Genomic DNA, 17,243 nt, shown 5'->3' on the forward strand with positions numbered 1-17,243 from the left:
GGGAGATACAAAGGTGAATGAGACAATCCTTATTCTTAACCTAGGAAGGAAAATAATAATAACATACACAGAACTTTATTACAGGGTGTGTGAGCCCTGGTGGCGCAGTGGTTAAGCACTTGGCTGCTAAACAAAAGGCCGGCGGTTCGAACTCACCAGTTACCTCGCGGGAGAAAGAGGTGGTAGTCTGCTCCCATAAAGATTGCAGCCTGGGAAACCCTGTGGGGGCACTTCTACTCTGTCCTGTAGGGTCGCTATGAGTCAGAATTGACTGGCTGGACAGCAGTGTGGAGTAAGAACAGTGAGAGAGGCTTGTCATGCTAAGGAAATAGAGTGAAAGTTATCACTTTGCTGATAGCGAAGGTTTTGTGAATTAGAATTTTATTGAACAGTTTTGTGAATTAGACTTTTATTAAACAGGGCAGGGCATTACAACTGGATAGAACAACCAGAGCAGAAGTTCAGAGGCAGAAAACACTGGAGATATTTTGGGGTACTACCTTAGCTGGATTCTCTAGAGGAGCAAAACCAGTGAAGCATGTATATAAATAAATACAGAGAGAGATTTATTTCAAGGAAATGGCTCATGCAGTTGTAGAGGCTGACAAGTCCCAAACCTGTGAGTCAGGCACCAGGCTGGAGGCTTACTCCTGACTCAATGGTTAAGGGGGCTGGCGAACCCAAAATCAGCAGGTCAGACGGCAGGCTGTTGGCTCATGTCCCGAGAACCAGAGGTCAGAGGATGATGAGTTGGATGCAGGATTGAGAGTGTGTGAGCTTTGACAGAATATCCATATATATTGCATGCAGGCCACACTCCAAGGAAACTCCCCTTTCAACTGATTGGCTGCTCACATCAGATCAAAAAATGGGGGAGGATTACATAATATCTGCCTAACCACTGAGAATCATGGCCTTGCCAAGTTGACACATAACCTTACTATCACAGGTACATTGGGGGATTAGTACAAATTAATCCTGGAAGGTAGATTGGAACCAGACTATAGAGCATAGCCTACTGATCAGAGCATGGGCTTTGGTAGTATGTGGATCTGAGTATGAATCCAGGGCAACCATCAAATATTTTTTGTGCTCCTGGGAGAGTTAATTTTTTTCTAAGCCTTGCTTCTCTCATCTGTAAATGAGAGTAATACCTAATATCCAGAGGAACATTAAGAGTTAAATGATTTTTCCCTAAGATCAGGAATCAGACGAGGAAGCCCCCTTTAACCACTGCAATTCAACACTGTAATGGAACTTCTAGCCAGAGCAATTAGGCAAGAAAACAGTATAAAAGGCACCCGAAATGGGAAGAAACAAAACTATTCACAGATGACATGTTCCTGTATATAGAAAATCCCGAAGAATCCACAAGAAAGCTACCAGAGCTAATAAATGAATTTGTCAAAGTTGCAGGTAAAAAATCAACAAATGAAAATCAGTTGAGTTTCTATACATCAGCAATGAACAGTCTGAAAAGGAAATTAAGAAAACCATTCAATTTATAATAGCAGCTAAAAGAATAAAATACCTAGGAATAATTTAACAAGGGAGGTGAAATACTTGTATACTGAAAACTATAAAACATTGCTGACAGAAATTAAAGAAGGCCTAAATAAATAGAAGGACAGTCTGTGTTCATGAATTAGAAGACTTAATATTGTTAAGATGTCTAAACTACCCAAAGCCGTCTATAGATTCGACACAATCCCCATCAAAATTCCAACACTCTTTGCAGAAATGGAAAAGCCAATCCTCAAATTTATTTGGAATTGTAAGGGGCTCCAAACAGCCAAAACAATCTTGAAAATGAAGAACAAAGTAGGAGGACTCGAACTTCCTCATTCCAAAATGTGCTATAAAGCACAGTAATCAAAACAGACTGGCACTAGTATAAGGATAAACATAGACCAATAGAATAGAATTGAGAACCCAGAAATAAACTCATATGTCTAAGGCCAATGGGTTTTTGTCAAAGGTATCAAGTCCGTTCAATGGAGAAAGAATAGTTTCTACAACAAATTGTGCTGGGACAACTGGATGTCTACATGCAAAGTTGAAGTTGAACCCATAACACATACCATATACAAAAATTAAAATGGATTGATGTTCTAATGTAAGAACTAAAATCAAAAAACTCTTGAAAGAAAACTTAAGGGTAAAGCTTTACGATCTTGTTTTTTACTGTGAATTCTTAGATGTGGCACCAAAAGGAAAAACAGATAAATTAAGACTTCATCAAAATTAAAAACTTTTGGGCATCGAAGAACTTTATCAAGAAAATGAAGAGAGAGCCTAAGTATTGGGAGGAAATTTTTGGTTAATCATATATCTGATAAGGGTTTAATATCCAGACTATATAAAGAACTACAACTCAACAACATAAGGACAAACAACCCAATTAAAAAATGAGGAAAGGAATAGACATTTATCCAGAGAAGATACACAAATAGGCAATAAGCACATGAAAAGATGTTCAGTGTCATTGGTCGTCGTCGTTAGGTACCAATGAGTCAAAATCAAAATCACAATGAGATACCACTGCTCATTCATTAGGATGGCCGTGATCAGAAACACAAACTAACAAGTTTTGTCTTAGATGCAGAGAAATTGGGACCCTTGTGAATTGCTGGGGGGAAGGTAAAATGGTGCAGTAGCTGTGAAAACAGTTTGGAGTTTCCTCAGAGTTAAACATAGAATTACCATATGACCCAACAATTCCATTTCCAGGTATATACCCAAAAGACATAAAAGCAGGTTCTCTGATCCTCATACACCAATGTTTATTGGAGCATTATTCACAATAGCCAAAAGGTAGAAACAACCCAAATGTCCATCAACTGATAAATGGCTAAACAAAATGTGGTATACCCACACAACGGAATATTATTCAGCCATAAAGAGAAATGAAGTACTGATTCATGCTATAATGTGAATTAACCTTGAAAGCATCTTAGAAAGAAGCCAGTCTCAAAAGACCACATATTGTATGATTCCATTTATAAAAATATCCAGAATAGGCAAATGTATGGAGACAAAGTAGATTAGTGGTTGATTAGGGCTGGAGTGGGATAGTTGGGAGGTGATAGCTAAAAAGCATGGGGTTTCTTCTTGGGGTGATGAAAATGTTCTAAAATTGATCTTCGTGATGGATTCACAACTGTGAATATACTAAAAACCATTGAATTGTACACTTTAAATGAGTGAGTTTTATTGTATGTGAATTGTGTCTCAAGAAAGCTGGTACCAAAAGAATAACTACAGAGGCTTAGAGAGTATTTAAAAAAAAAAAATTGTGACTGTTAAGTGCTTAGCACTTAGTAAAGGAGCCTTGGTGGTACAGTGGCTGAGTGCTCGGCTGCTAACAATAAAGTTTAGCAGTTCGAACCCACCAGCCGCTCGGTGGGAGAAAGATGTGGCAGTCTGCTTCCATAAAGATTTACAGCTTTGGAAACCCTATGGGGCAGTTCTACTCTGTCCTGTACAGTTGCTATGAGTCGAAATTGACTCGACAACGATTTTTTTAGCACTTAGTAAAACCAAAAAAACCAAACCTGTTTCCGTCCAGTGAATTCTGACTCATAGTGACCGTATAAGACAGTAGAACTGCCCCACAGGGTTCTCAAGGAGCATCTGGTGGATTCAAACTGCTGACCTTTTGGTTAGCAGCTAAGCTCTTAACCACTGTGCCACCAGGGCTCCAGCACTTAGTACCCATAACCCATTGCCATGGAGTCGATTTCGACTTATAATGACCCTATAGGACAGAGTAACCAGTGACACAAAAACTTGCAAGTCAAATGATTGGTAGAATGGTGATACCAGTATGTAAAAGTTTAAATGCCTGTCTTCATGCTACATGCTGAGGGTTGCTAGATGTGGTCTTAAAGAGTTACAGTTTAATAGGAGGAGATTGACGTAAGGGCAGAATTGTAGAGTTATATTTTCTGAAGTCAGCACATGAGGGGAAAAATTATATTGTCATAACTGTCGATGAAAATTGCTTAGAATAGCACCACATTGGATTTTGACATACCCTGTCATTAGGTTGTGTCATTACATTGGAAACCCTGGTGGCGTAGTGGTTAAGTGCTATGGCTACTAACCAAAATGTCGGCAGTTCGAATCCACAAGGCACTCCTTAGAAACTCTATGGGGCAGTTCTACTCTGTCCTATAGGGTCGCTATGAGTTGGAATCAACTCGACACCAGTGGGTTTGGTTTGGTTTGGTTTGGTCATTAGGTCTATGACAGTCAAATTTTCTTCCAGTGCTGGAAGTAAACCTCTGTTTAGTTGATCACCAAATAGTTGGCTTGGATTTATGGGACCCTGTAGTAGTCAATCAAATATTTATTGAACACTTTCTATTAGACTCTAGAGTTACATACCAGAGTCCCTGCTCTCAAGGAGTTTACATTCTAGTCGGGGAGACAAACAGTAAACACACAAAACCGAAAAACCCAAACCCATTGCCGTTGAGTTGATTCTGACTCGTAGCAATCCTGTAGGACAAGATCATAGAACTGCCCCATAGGGTTTCCAAGGAGCGGCTGGTGAATTCAACCTGCGACCTTTTGTTTAGCAGCCGAATGCTTAACCACTATGCCACCGGGATTTCTAGTAAACACCTAGAATATTAGATATTTTTAGATGCCATAAAGAAAATTAAATAGGGTAATGAGTGTGTATAACTGGTGGGGTGGCTGCTAATGCTGTGATGTTCGGGGAATCTCTTTGAGATGACACATGCAGTGGAGATAACGTTCCAAGTAGAAAAAATAGCAAGTGCAAAGGTCCTGAGGATCTCTAGTGTTTGGGTATAAGCTTGGTATGTTTGCACAAAAGGCCACTGTGACAAAAAAAAAAAAAAATCCTTTGCTGTCAAGTCGATTCCAACCCATGGTGACCCTATAGGACAGAGTAAAAGTGCCCCACATGGTTTCCAAGGAGCAGCTGGTGGATTCGGACTGCTAATCTTTTTGGTTAGAGGTCCAACACTTAACTACTGTGCCACCAGGGCTCCCAATTGTAATTCAGAAGGAAAGTGAAAAGGAGTAAGATCAGTGAGGCAGGGACCAGATATAAAGAACCTAAAAGGCCACTGTCAGGGGTTTGGATTTTATTATGGTTTCAGTGGGAAGTTCTGGAGAGTTGGCAGTCAAGGGAATAACATGACCCAGTTTATTCTATTCACTCTAACTCAGGGTTTCTCAACCTTAGCACTATTGAGATTTTGGGCTGCATAATGTTTAGTAGCATACCTTTCTTCTAGCTACTAGATTCTAGTATCATCCCCCCTGCAATTGTGACAACCAAAAGGTTCCCAAGACATTGCCAAGTCACCACTCTGACGGTACAAAAAGTATGTGCATTTAAAACACTAGACTTGGATACAGTGAGATGTTCATATTAGGAGAAGCATAATGGCTCATTTCATGTGAACTCTGAAGTTCAAAGGTTTTCTGTTTTTTTTTGCTAAGTTTATGTGGTTGAATACAGGTAAGTTCAATGCTTATGTGCTATGACTCCACTGTTAAGTGTGGCACAGTGGACATCTCTAAGAGGTCCAATCAGGGACAAAAAGGACAGAATGGTTAAGTCTACCCAGGAGAAGGCAAGGAAAAGAAGAAAGTGAGGAAAAGTTTCTTGCAGTAGGAAAGAAATAGACAATCTTTGGATTGAATCTATTTGGATAGATAATTGCTAAAAGGTGGCCAATGCTTTCTAGGCAGAGGAAGCGTGAGAAAAGGGCCTCTGATCCTGGAGGGCCTTGTACGCCAGGAAAGAAGGATGACTTGAAAGGCGAAGGGGGAAATGCAGTGTGTCTGAGCAGGCTGTTGGATATTTGGGCCTACAGCTCAGGAAAGTGGGCTTAACGGAAATAAGAGGTTTGAAAAATATCCTCTTAAGGTTAGCTGATAGTTAAGGCAAAGGAAGGAGTGGGGGTGAAATCACCAAGGAAGTAGTGTGGTGAACAGAGGAGTAAGGGCAGTCTTAGGGAATGTTTAAGTTTCGGAGGTCTCTGGGGTAGGTAGTACAGAAAGGCCTGGTGGGAGCTAGGGAATAAAATGCTGGGTACCCAAGATACTCTACAGTTTTGTTTATCGTTGCCAGATTTGGCAGTAATCTGCCTAAGTACCTTCCAACTTTATCCCTATTTTGGGATCATGTCTATCTTGCTGTTCCCACTTAAAATCCTTAAAACCCATCACCCTAGCAGGCTTTTGGGTAGAAAAGCATTAGAGTAACAGTAGGTTGATGGTTCTCAAACTGTAGTGTGCATCAGAGCCGCCGGGAGGGCTTGTTGAAATACAGATTATGGGGAATCACCCCCCGAGTTTGTGATTCAGTAGATGTAAAGTGGAGCCAAGGACTCTGCATTTCTAACCAGTTCCCAGGTAATGTGGATGCTGCTGATCTGGGGATCACACTCGAGAACCACTGTGATAGGTAGCTGGTTGAGTTTTGCTCTGGAATACAGACTTTCTTAATGAGTTTGAGATACTGGCCTGAGCCCTTGAAATTGCCTCATGTTTAATGCTACTGCGTGTGTCAGACGTTAGGGCGCCCAGGATGGTGCGTGAGGGGAGCCTAGACCCATCTAACAACTTCCTTTGGGAGTGGTTTTGATTAGTTCATTCTCGAGTTCTGACTATCTAGGATTTCCAATAAATATTCATTTCACAGGTGACTAATAAAAGCCACCGCCCCTATCTTTAGTAGATACCGAGGAGGACAGGGCATTTCAGAGGCGGAGTGGCTGCATCCTGCCTCCGAGTCTGAGCCCCTCTGTGCTATCCACCACCGAAGGGGCTTCGGGATTCCCCCAGAGCCCCTGCAACTTGAGTGTCTTGAGAGAGGCCGGAAGTGTTAGAGCGGGGCCCTTGGGACCGAGGAATGTGAAAAAACCTGCCCTACCACCCGAACTAAGCGTCTTCACCCACTGGCGGAGCTGCGGGGAGGGCCGTCGGAAAACCTCGCCGGGTCCCTGCACCGCCCCTCGTTCCCCTGCCCTGCCCGCTCCGCCCCTCCCACCTCGGGGGCGCTCCCCTGCCCAGCCCGCTCCGCCCCTCCCACCTCGGGGGCGTTCCCCTGCCCAGCCCGCTCCGCCCCTCCCACCTCGGGGGCGTTCCCCTGCCCTGCCCGCTCCGCCCCTCCCACCTCGGGGGCGTTCCCCTGCCCTGCCCGCTCCGCCCCTCCCACCTCGGGGGCGCTCCCCTGCCCTGCCCGCTCCGCCCCTCCCACCTCAGGGGCGTTCCCCTGCCCGCTCCGCCCCTCCCACCTCGGGGCCGTCCCCCTGCCGCCGCGTCCTAACGGGCTGAGGCGGTGGCCCCCTGCGCCCCGCCCCCCAGCGGGCCCGCCCCCGGCTCCATTTTGCGGGCGACCTGGCTGTTCTGTGGCGCGGCTGCCCCGGAGTCAGGTGAGGAGCCGTACCCTCTACCCTTCGCACCCTCTCGGCCCGCTCGGTCATCCCGCTCGCGGCCCGCCCTGGCGCCTGCCTGCCCGGAGGTGGGAGTTTAAGGGTCAGGGCGCGGCCGAGGGCCGTGCGGGCCCCCCGGGTGGCGGGCGCCGCGATTGCGCGTCACGGGACCTGGGCTGCCGGCCGGGGGCGACTTGGGACGGGATCGTGGAATGGGACGGGGCTGGCGCCCGGCCCGGCGTGAGGGACGGCGAGGAAGTCCTGTGTGTCCCCTCTGCCTGTCTTCGTCCGGGTATCAGAGCGAGCGGTGACGCGCCGCCGTCAGGCAGGTGACCACAGGTGGAGGGGCTGAGGCTGGGGCGGCCTTGCTGGAGCGACCTCAGGAGATCTGAGCGGGAAAACCAGCGAGCAGCGTCGCGAGCTAAACCTGGCTGGTGGATAGACTTTCCGGTGACACAGCAGATTTAGGGAAACTTGGGAAATTTGTACGTAGTGAACCCTGGGACAGCATGCGTAAACCTAAAATTGTACACTGAATCAGGTTTATAATGAGTCGGAATCGACTCGACGGCAGTAGGTTTGGTTTCTTCTTGGAAATGGCATTCCAGGTTCCTGTTTCCTAACAGCAGCACTCTTGTGCTGATATTCGCCCATCCTGTGGGATCGTTTCTCAGTGAAGGAAACCAGGGTAGAGAAGGGAGATGGGGCTGATGGATGGATCTGGTGGCTGTTGTCCACCACAAAATGATAGAAGTTAAAAGAGGCGCCCTGTCTTCTGCCTGCTTTAAACGGCCTGCTTTCTGCTGATGGGGAGCTAACCTGATCTGCCCTAATTCGATAATAAGTGTAATGAATTACCTCTCTGGCAAGGAAAGCGTTTCAAGTGCTAGATTTAAAAAAAAAAAACACAAACCCACTGCCTTGGAGTCAGTTCTGACTCATAACGATCCTATGGAACAGAGTAGAACTGTCCAGTATGGTTTCCAAGGAGCGGCTGATGGATTTGAACTGCTGATCTTTTGGTTAGCACCCTGAGCTCTTAACTACTTTGCCACCAGGGCTCCAAGCACTGGATAGGATAGGAGGTAGAAGAGGTAATTTTGGCCATGGCAAACTGCCCCTCATTCCTCACCCATTGGTGGCTGCCTACCCTTGTCTATGCAGAGTGCGAGCCATGCCTCCAGGTTATTTATTCGAGGGCCCTAACTGACTGATTTAAATGGCCCCTATATTGACTCGTAGGCTGGTTTTGGAAAATTATAGTATCTGCCTTTCGCCCACTTTAGTGACCCTTCCTGTTTTCGTGTTTGTTTCATCAGAAAAGTGTTACGGTCTTCTTGTGTTCCTGGGCTTTATGCCACTTATGAGACTCCATAGTGAGACCCAACCCTTTTAGTAGCTGACTCACTGGGTGGAGATGGTTTAGATAACCAAGAATGAGTTTCTGGTCTTAAAGAGTTGCTGACAGAGAATGTTAAGAAGAAAATAAAAGCCTTGGTTCACCAGTGTAGTCTTTTTCGTCACCGGTCACCTTTGAGCAACTTGTTGAGTCACCCTGGTGTTTAAATTTTTGCAAACACCTTTTAAATCTACTTTTTGAACAGGTGATTCATGCACAGGGTACACAATTATAAAAGAGCCAAAGGTACATTGAAAAGTAAGTCTCCTCATTGTGCTTGCCTCCCAGGAAGCAGCCACTGTTTCTCCTTCCTTGGATATCCTTTCAGAGCTATTCTATACATACACAAGCAAATATGTTTATTTTTTTACATATATAGTTGCCAAGTATCTATGCAGTTTTTCACCTTGCTTTTTTTCCACTTAATATGTCTTGGACATGGTTTTATGTGTGAGTATAAAGAGCTGCCTCATTTTTAATAACCGTGTAACACTCCATTGTATGGATATCCATAATCCACGTACTCCATATGGGTGGCTGTTGAGATTGTTTTTAAATCTTGTCTGTTACAAATAACACTGCAATGAATAGTTGTGTCCATACATAATTTTGGACTTGTGCAAGTACCTCTGTAAGCTACATTCCTGGAAATGAAATGGCTTTCTAGCTCTTTGTATAAATACATTCTTCAAAATCTATCCAAATTCACTTTCTTAAAATTGCATTAATTTTTTTTTTATATGCAGATAGTATTTGCTTTATTTTCATTTTGTTTTCAAACTCTTGAGGACATATTCTTCTAGACTATTAAAGGTAAGATTTAATATAGTAGCTACAGGATGTAGAAACAGGCCTTTGTTACAGGAATAATTCTCCTGAGATTTAGAAATTTGAATTGCTTATTATTTTGGTACTGTAATTACCTGTTGTAAAAAACAGGACTTGGCATCTGACCTCTAACTTCACAAGGGCAAAGGAGAGTGAAGACCAACAGCCCAAGGCTGATTCCCATGAGGCGGATGTCAGACATGCCTCTGTCTCCACTACCTTTACCAACTCTGACACCAGCTGTCCCTCCCACGACACTCTCTACTTCTCTGCTGGATTCAGTAATTCATTGCAGTGGCCACACAGAACTCACAGATTATGGGGTTTGTTAAGGAAGTAATAGGTTACAATTCAGGCTCAGAAACACTCCAGGATACAGTTCTTCCATCAGGACAGCCTCTTCCCAGGGGTGCAAGCAGGCACGCCTCTCTCCCTGGCCCTCAGTCTGTGCCTAAAGGCACTCAGCCTTCTCGCTCCATGGGCCAGGAAGCCTACTGCGCTGTCTCCTGTGGGTGGCTCTGGCGCGTCTCTCCTGCCGGGCTCTTCCTTGGTGGTGGAGGACTCGTGTCTTTTTTCTCCTCTGAGGTGCCTCATTTCAAGCCCAGTGGGATGGCAAAACTGACCAGTCTCTTTGGTGGCCCTCAGTTACACTCTCACACAGTCCTACCCAATCAGTTGGGTGCGAGTTACAAGACCATGGCTAGAAAGGCCACACAAAAGTGGTCCATCATATTGCACCTGTTGCCTAGTTATTATTTATTTCATAAAATATTTTCGTATTTTTTTCTTTTGACACGACACTCTTATCCCTTGGTCCATCTGGCTTTTCTTTAGATGCTGTCATCCCTCCTTTACTCCCCATACCACCAGCCAGGCTTAGAGAAGAAGAAAGCAAAAGCAGTTTCGCCTGTACTTATTTTTATACGCAGGCCTGTGGATTCCAAATGATTATTTTAGAATGGACTGGATCAAATTTTCTTATTTTTTAATAAACTTTCTTATTAATTTATAACACTGAATATATTCCCATCCATTCTCAATTTAGCGAGTTTTTAGCTTCTATCCTGTGCTTATATGATAAAGGACATTATAATAACTTAAATTTATTACCTAATTTTCCTGTACTGTGTACTCAAAAGGCAGGACTGTGTACTCAAAAGGCAGGATCCTTTTTCCCCATTATTCTACCCACACCGAAGGTGGTGCTTATTACATAATGGGCTCTAATAAATATTTGGTTAAATTGGATTTGTTTGGAGCCTTGCTATAAAAGAAATACAAATCATTTACAGCCGTCTTGGGGGAGAAAAACCAAAACATACATTTAAAAATTTAGCAAATTAGATTGTAAAGCCAGAAATGCCAAAATATTCTGGTACCACCAAGTGTGATCCACTGACCGGCAGCATCAATATCACCTGGAAATTTTGTTCAAAGTTTGGAATCTCAGGCCCCTATCCCACAACTAATGAATGAGAGCCTACATGTTAACAGGATCTCCAGTGATTCATGTACATATTAAAGTTTAAGAAGCTGTTTTATTTGGTATGTACTTCAAAGAAGGGACAGGTAAGATTTGAGCTGGATAAATCGTTTCCGAGTAGGAAGAGTGAGTGAGCCCAGACTTGAGGGCCAAATCAGATTAATGATAACACTGGCTTAAGCAAAGGCATGTTGGGAATGGTTCAAGTGGTAGAGATTTCATTTTGAGGGTTAGGGCTTGGTAAGAAAAATTTAATAGATACATTGGGGCCAGTACTAAGAAGGCCTGAATGTCTAGCCGATGAGTTTGCTTTTGCTACTCCAGCAGTAGTCACTGAAGATTTTTGAGCTGAAGAATAATAGTATGCTGAAAGAGCAGCATTTTAGGAAAGTTCATCTAGTGACTGTGCCCAGGAATATCAGAAGGATGAGAGATGATAAGCAAGGACATAAATGGAGAAGTAATTTTAGTTAGATAAACATCAAGTGATGAAAACCTGGCCTCAGGAGCTAGCCATGAGAATAGAAATGAGAGAAGAACAGGAGAGGCATTTCAAAGGAAGAACAGAAAAACGTTAGGTTACTTACTACACTGGAAAAAAAAAAAAGAGTCATGGGTAATTCAAGGAGTGGTACTATTGACAGCTTTGGGATATTAAGAGTAGTGTGGTAGAGATGCCACACCAATACCGAAAGCCTCCTAACTGGCTTCTCACGGTTACATCTCACCTTTTGCCTGGCATGTGACATTGTTCTACTTTCCTGCCAAGCTGTCTGGCACCTTTTAAAACCTTGATCATTCCTTTACCCTCCAATCTCAGTACAGTGCTTTATGGTAGATGCTAAACGAATGATTATTGACTGTATATAGGTAAATTCCCAGGTACGTTACATTAATCACTAGTAGTATTTTAGATTTGATCAGGCTGAGAAAGGGTGTTCTTTTAAATGTTTGTTTTTTCTCTGTTATTTGTATTTTAAGTTTAGTAGTGTTCTCTTCAGTTGTAAAAGGCATATGTATAGTATTTTATTTTTTCTCACATTAGCTCCATTTGTTTTACATGAACTCTTTTTTTTTTTTTTTAACTTTTCATTATGGAAAACTTTAAATGTACACAAGTAGAAGGTGTAATGAATCCCCATGGACTTATCACCCAGCATTAACAGTTACTGGCTCGTGGCTGATCTTGTTCCATCTACACTCATGTACAGCCCCTCCCTATTATTTTGAAGCGATTCCCAGACATCATACTGTTTTATCTGTAAACATGCAGTGTGTATCTCTAAAAGATAAGGATTGTTGTTGTTGTGTGCCGTCCAGTTGATTCTGACTCACAGCAGCCCCATGTGACAGAGCAGAACTCCCTCGTAGCATTGTCTTGGTTGTAATCTTTATGGAAGCAGGTTAGCAGGTCTTATCTTTCTCCCGTGGAGCCACTTAGTGAGTTTGAACCGCCAGCCTTTCGGCTAGCAGCCGTGTACTTAACCATTTTCGTTACCAGAGCATATATCATTATCATACCTAAAAAAGTAATTTCTTAATATCACCAAAAAAGGAAACCCTGGTGGCGTAGTGGTTAAGAGCTATGTCTGCTAACCAACAGGTCGGGAGTTCAAATCCACCAGGCGCTCCATGGAAACTCTATGGGGCAGTTCTACTCTGTCCTGTAGGGTCGCTGTGAGTTAGAACCGACTGGATGGCAGTGGGTTTGGTTTTGGTTTTATCACCGAAAAAAACAAGTCAGTGGCTGTTGAGTTGATTCTAACTGGTGATGACACCATGGGTTTTAGCGTAGAACTGGGCTCCACGGGGTTTTCAATGGCCGTGGTCTTTGGAAGTAGATGATCAGGACTTTCTTCTGAGGTGCCTCGGAGTGGATTCGAGCTGCCAGCCCTTCGGTTATCCGTAAAGTGCATTAGCCATTTGCACCACTCAAGGACTAATATCACCAAGTGTCCAGGTTATTATTTTCATTTCCAAAAGTAAATGAGTTCCTTCTGAAGAAAATTTCAAACTCTCTTTTGCCGACTTCAGTTCCCAAAAGATATTTCCAGTGTTCATTTTGCTAATTAGAGTGCTGTCTACTCTTGGTCACTATATATTATCTCAGAATAGTCTATGTTTGAATGCCTCTTTAGTCCCAGACTGACTTCACTCTACCACCCCTTAGTCATCTAGTGCTGCTCTAACAGAACTACCACAAGTGGATGGCTTTAACAAACAGAAATGTATTCTCTCAGAGTCTAGGGGGCTAGGAGTCCGAATTCAGGGTGCCAGCTCCGGGGGAAGGCTTTCTGTCTCTTGTCGGCTCTGGGGGAAGGTCCTCGTCATCAGTGTTTCCCTGGTCTAGGAGCTTCTCGGTGCAGGGATCTCAGGTCCAAAGGATGCATTGCTCCTGGGACTTCCTCCTTGGTGGTCTGAGGTCTCCCTGTCTCTCTGCTTGCTTCTCTCTTTTATATCTCAAAAGAGATTGACTCAAGATACAATCTAATCTTGTGGTTGAGTCCTGCCTCATTAACATGACTGTCTCTAATCTCGTCTCATTAACGTCTTAGAAATAGGGTTTACAACACATAGGAAAATGATATCAGACGACCAAATGGTGGACAGTCACACAATACTGGGAATCATGGCCTACCCAAGTTGACACATTTTTTTCTTTTTAATTAAAAAAAATTTTTTTTTGATTGTACTTTAGATGAAGGTTTACAGAACAAACTAGTTTCTCATTAAATGATTAATACACATTGTTTTGTGACACTGACATTGGTTCTCAACCTTGGGTTCCCCATTACCAGCTTTGCTGTCCCCTTCTGCCTTCTCGTCCTTGCCCTTGGGCTGGTGTGCCCGTTTAGTCTCGTTTTATGGGCTTGTCTAATCTTTGGCTAAAAGGTGACCTCAGGAGTGACTTCATGACTGAGCTATAAGGGTGTCCGGGCACCATACTCAGGTTTCTCCAATCTCTGTCAGACCAGTAAGCCTGGTCTTTGTGTGTGTATGTGTGATTGAGTTAGAATTTTGTTCTACATTTTTCTCCAGCTCTGTCCGGGACCCTTTATTGTGATCCCTGTCAGAGCAGTTGTTTGGTGATGGTAGCCAGGCACCATCTAGTTGTGCTGGACTCAGTCTGGTGGAGGCTGTAGTAGTTGTAGTTCATTAGTCCTTTGGACTGTTCTTAGTCCCTTGGACTAATCTTTCCCTTAGTGTCTTTGGTTTTCTTCATTCTGCCTTGCTCCAGATGGGTTGAGACCAGTGGAGTATCCGCCAATAAGTGCCCAAAGGTACCCCACTCCACCAGCAAGCCTCCTGCCTAAAGGCACTCAACTTTCTCGCCCTGTGGCCTGGGAAGCTCGCAGTCTTCTGCTGGTCTCCTGGTACTGCTGGCTTTGCTGCCACCATTTCTCTGCTGCTGCTTTTTGCCATCTTGCCATCTGCAATGTTACAGCTCTCTTTCTCTCTGTTTCCTGGTTCTAGGAGGGTCTCAGCACGGGGATCCAGGTTCAAAGGATGTGTTCCGCTCCTATCCCTTCCTCTTGGTGGTAGTCAGGGCCCCCCCTTTCTGTCTCTGGGATGGCTCATTTTAAGCCTAGTGGAATGACAAAACTGATAATTCCCTCATTAGTGTTCCATATACCTTACTTGCCATGCACCTTATTTGTATTATCAGCAAGCTGTCAATCCCCTTGGTGGGCCACAAGCACCTTATTTGCATAGTTCCACCAGTCATTTGGTGGGAATTACAAAGACTATGGCTAAAAAAGGGCCATATTAATAATTCACTGCACCACAGAGACTATGTACTGCTATGGGTGATCCTGAAAATAGGAGAAAGGGAACAAGGTGTGTGTGTGTGTGTGTGTGTGTGTGTGTGTGTGTGTGTGTGTGTTAGCTGGCTATGTTTTATCTAAGAAAGGAGTGGAGATGCAAATATAAACATATTTAGCTTATAAAAAATGTGATAGATGGATAAACAGTAAAAATGATGGTTGCATGTAGAAGGAAGGAAATGACAGGTAGAAGCTAATACTTTTGTGAACATATCTTTTTTTACAGATTTGACTTTGGAACCAAGAAAAAGTTTTATATAATTACAAAACAAAACTAAATAAAAAATTTGAAAGTAATCTTCAAAAATCAAAAGTAAAATGAAACAAATGTACCAAATACGCATTAATTTGGTAGCACAAATACACAGTAGTTACTTTAAATGCCTTTAAAACACAGTAATTTGACTGTGCGTTCGTAGTGGAATATGTCCTAAGGACAAAAAAATTGCACGGGTGTATTAGTCTCCTAAGGCTGCTGTAACAGATGATTGCAAATTTGGTGGGTTAAAGCAATTTTTTTCCTCATAGTTCTAGAGGCTGGAAGTCTAAAATCAATGTCACTGGGCCAAAATTAAGGTGTCAGGAGGGTCCTGTTCCTTCTGGAAGCTCTAGGGGAGAATCCAGTCCTTGCCTCCTCCAGGCTCTGGTGGCTGCCGATGTTCCTTGGCTTGTGGCCGGATCACTCCAATCTCTGTCTCTGTGATCATGTTGCCTTCTCCTCTTCTGTGTTTATGTTCAAATCTTCCTCTGTCTCCCTTTTGTAAGGATACATGTAATTCATTTAGGGCCCACCCAGAGAGTCCAGGATAATCTCACTATCTCAAAATCCTCAATTTAATCACATCTGCAAAATCTTTTTTTTTTTTTTGCCATACAAGGTAACATTGGCAGGTCCTGGAGATTAGGATGTGGCTATCTTTGGGGGGAGGCGTTACTTAGTATGCCATAGTATTGTTATTCTGAAATGCATAAATATAGTAGGATAACAGATTACTGTGTTCATGTTGGAAACCCTGGTGTCATAGTGGTTAAGTGCTACGGCTGCTAACCAAAAGGTTGGCAGTTTGAATCTACCAGGCACTCCTTGGAAACTCTATGGGGCAGCTCTACCCTGCCCTGTAAGATCACTATGAGTCGGAACCGACTCAATGGCAAACGGGTTTGGTTTTTGGTTTATGTTCATGTCATAATTTTCCTTTCATCTGTAAGGGAAAAATATATAACTATAAATTGAATCAGTTAAATAAAAACCCCTGTAATCATAAATTTGACTGGAAATATCAGTATGAGCTAATATGTTTTCACTTTTAAAAAAGTATTTTCTAGCCCTGTGCCAGTGGAAAGACCTAGAACCAATGATCAGTCTAGTAATCATGAGTACCCATAGTACTCAGGTTGTGGTCTCTAAACATCATTTTCCATGGAAAGTGATGAGGACTCCTTGGAGGGTGAACTAATTCCAGGTCTGGGGCAAGAAAACTGTAAGATGAGCCTGGACCGTCATGTCATTTCAGATAGCAGATTGTGTCAAAATGAGTTAATAGCCAATATAAAAAGGCTTCCTTTGGCCAAAGATAGGATAAATTGACCATCAGTAAGAAATAATAACTGTGATGGATTGAAACATATCAAATATGTTTAAAAGCTTGAATTCATAATGATACTTAAGAAAATTTATCAGTCATGTTGTATGCTACAGAACCAATTAATTATTCTGAAAACCGGTGAGTAAGGGAAAGAATCAAGCATTTATCCTACCCTTCCCCATATAAACTGTACTTCAAGAAAACCATATAGTTGATAAGGGGGAAATTTCTCTTTAAGGAAACATTTCAGATAAGAGGTGAAGAAGGAGTAATAGCATTAGATCTAGGAACTGCTCATAAGTCATAAACAGGAGAGGCAGCTGATCATTACGTGTTTCCTGATGGAAGTACACAAACATCTGTTCAGGATTCTTGCCAAAACAAGTTAACCTGAATCTGGTCAGGTCTCTAAATCTAGACTACTAATTTATAGGAAATAACTGTTAAAGGACACCATGAGAGCCCAGTCAGCAAAATCTAGACGGTGGGTGGCTTAAGAAAACTGCTTGCCTTCTTCAACAAATAAAGTGCAAGGAAAAAATAAAAGGGAGGGAGGCTGATAGATTAAAAGAGATGTACCAACAAATGAGAATATATGGACCTTATTTGTATACTGATCGAACAATCAAACTATAAAAAATATTTTGAGACAATTGGGGAAATGTGAACACCGGATATTTGATATTAGGGAATTATTAA

The 17,243-nt window shown here is 43.0% G+C and overlaps 1 protein-coding gene across 1 annotated transcript in view; it reads left to right on the forward strand.

The window, feature by feature from the left end:
- Nucleotides 1–7,339: 7,339 nt before the first annotated feature.
- ANXA7 (annexin A7) overlaps nt 7,340–17,243 on the forward strand; it is a 31,803-nt gene continuing 21,899 nt past the window's right edge. The window contains exon 1 of the mRNA XM_049855191.1: nt 7,340–7,421. The gene's annotated coding sequence lies outside the window, so the exon portion shown is untranslated. The remainder of the gene's footprint in view (nt 7,422–17,243) is intronic.

Source organism: Elephas maximus, chromosome 16 (genome assembly GCF_024166365.1).
Source record: "Elephas maximus indicus isolate mEleMax1 chromosome 16, mEleMax1 primary haplotype, whole genome shotgun sequence".
Taxonomy (NCBI): Eukaryota; Metazoa; Chordata; class Mammalia; order Proboscidea; family Elephantidae; genus Elephas; species Elephas maximus.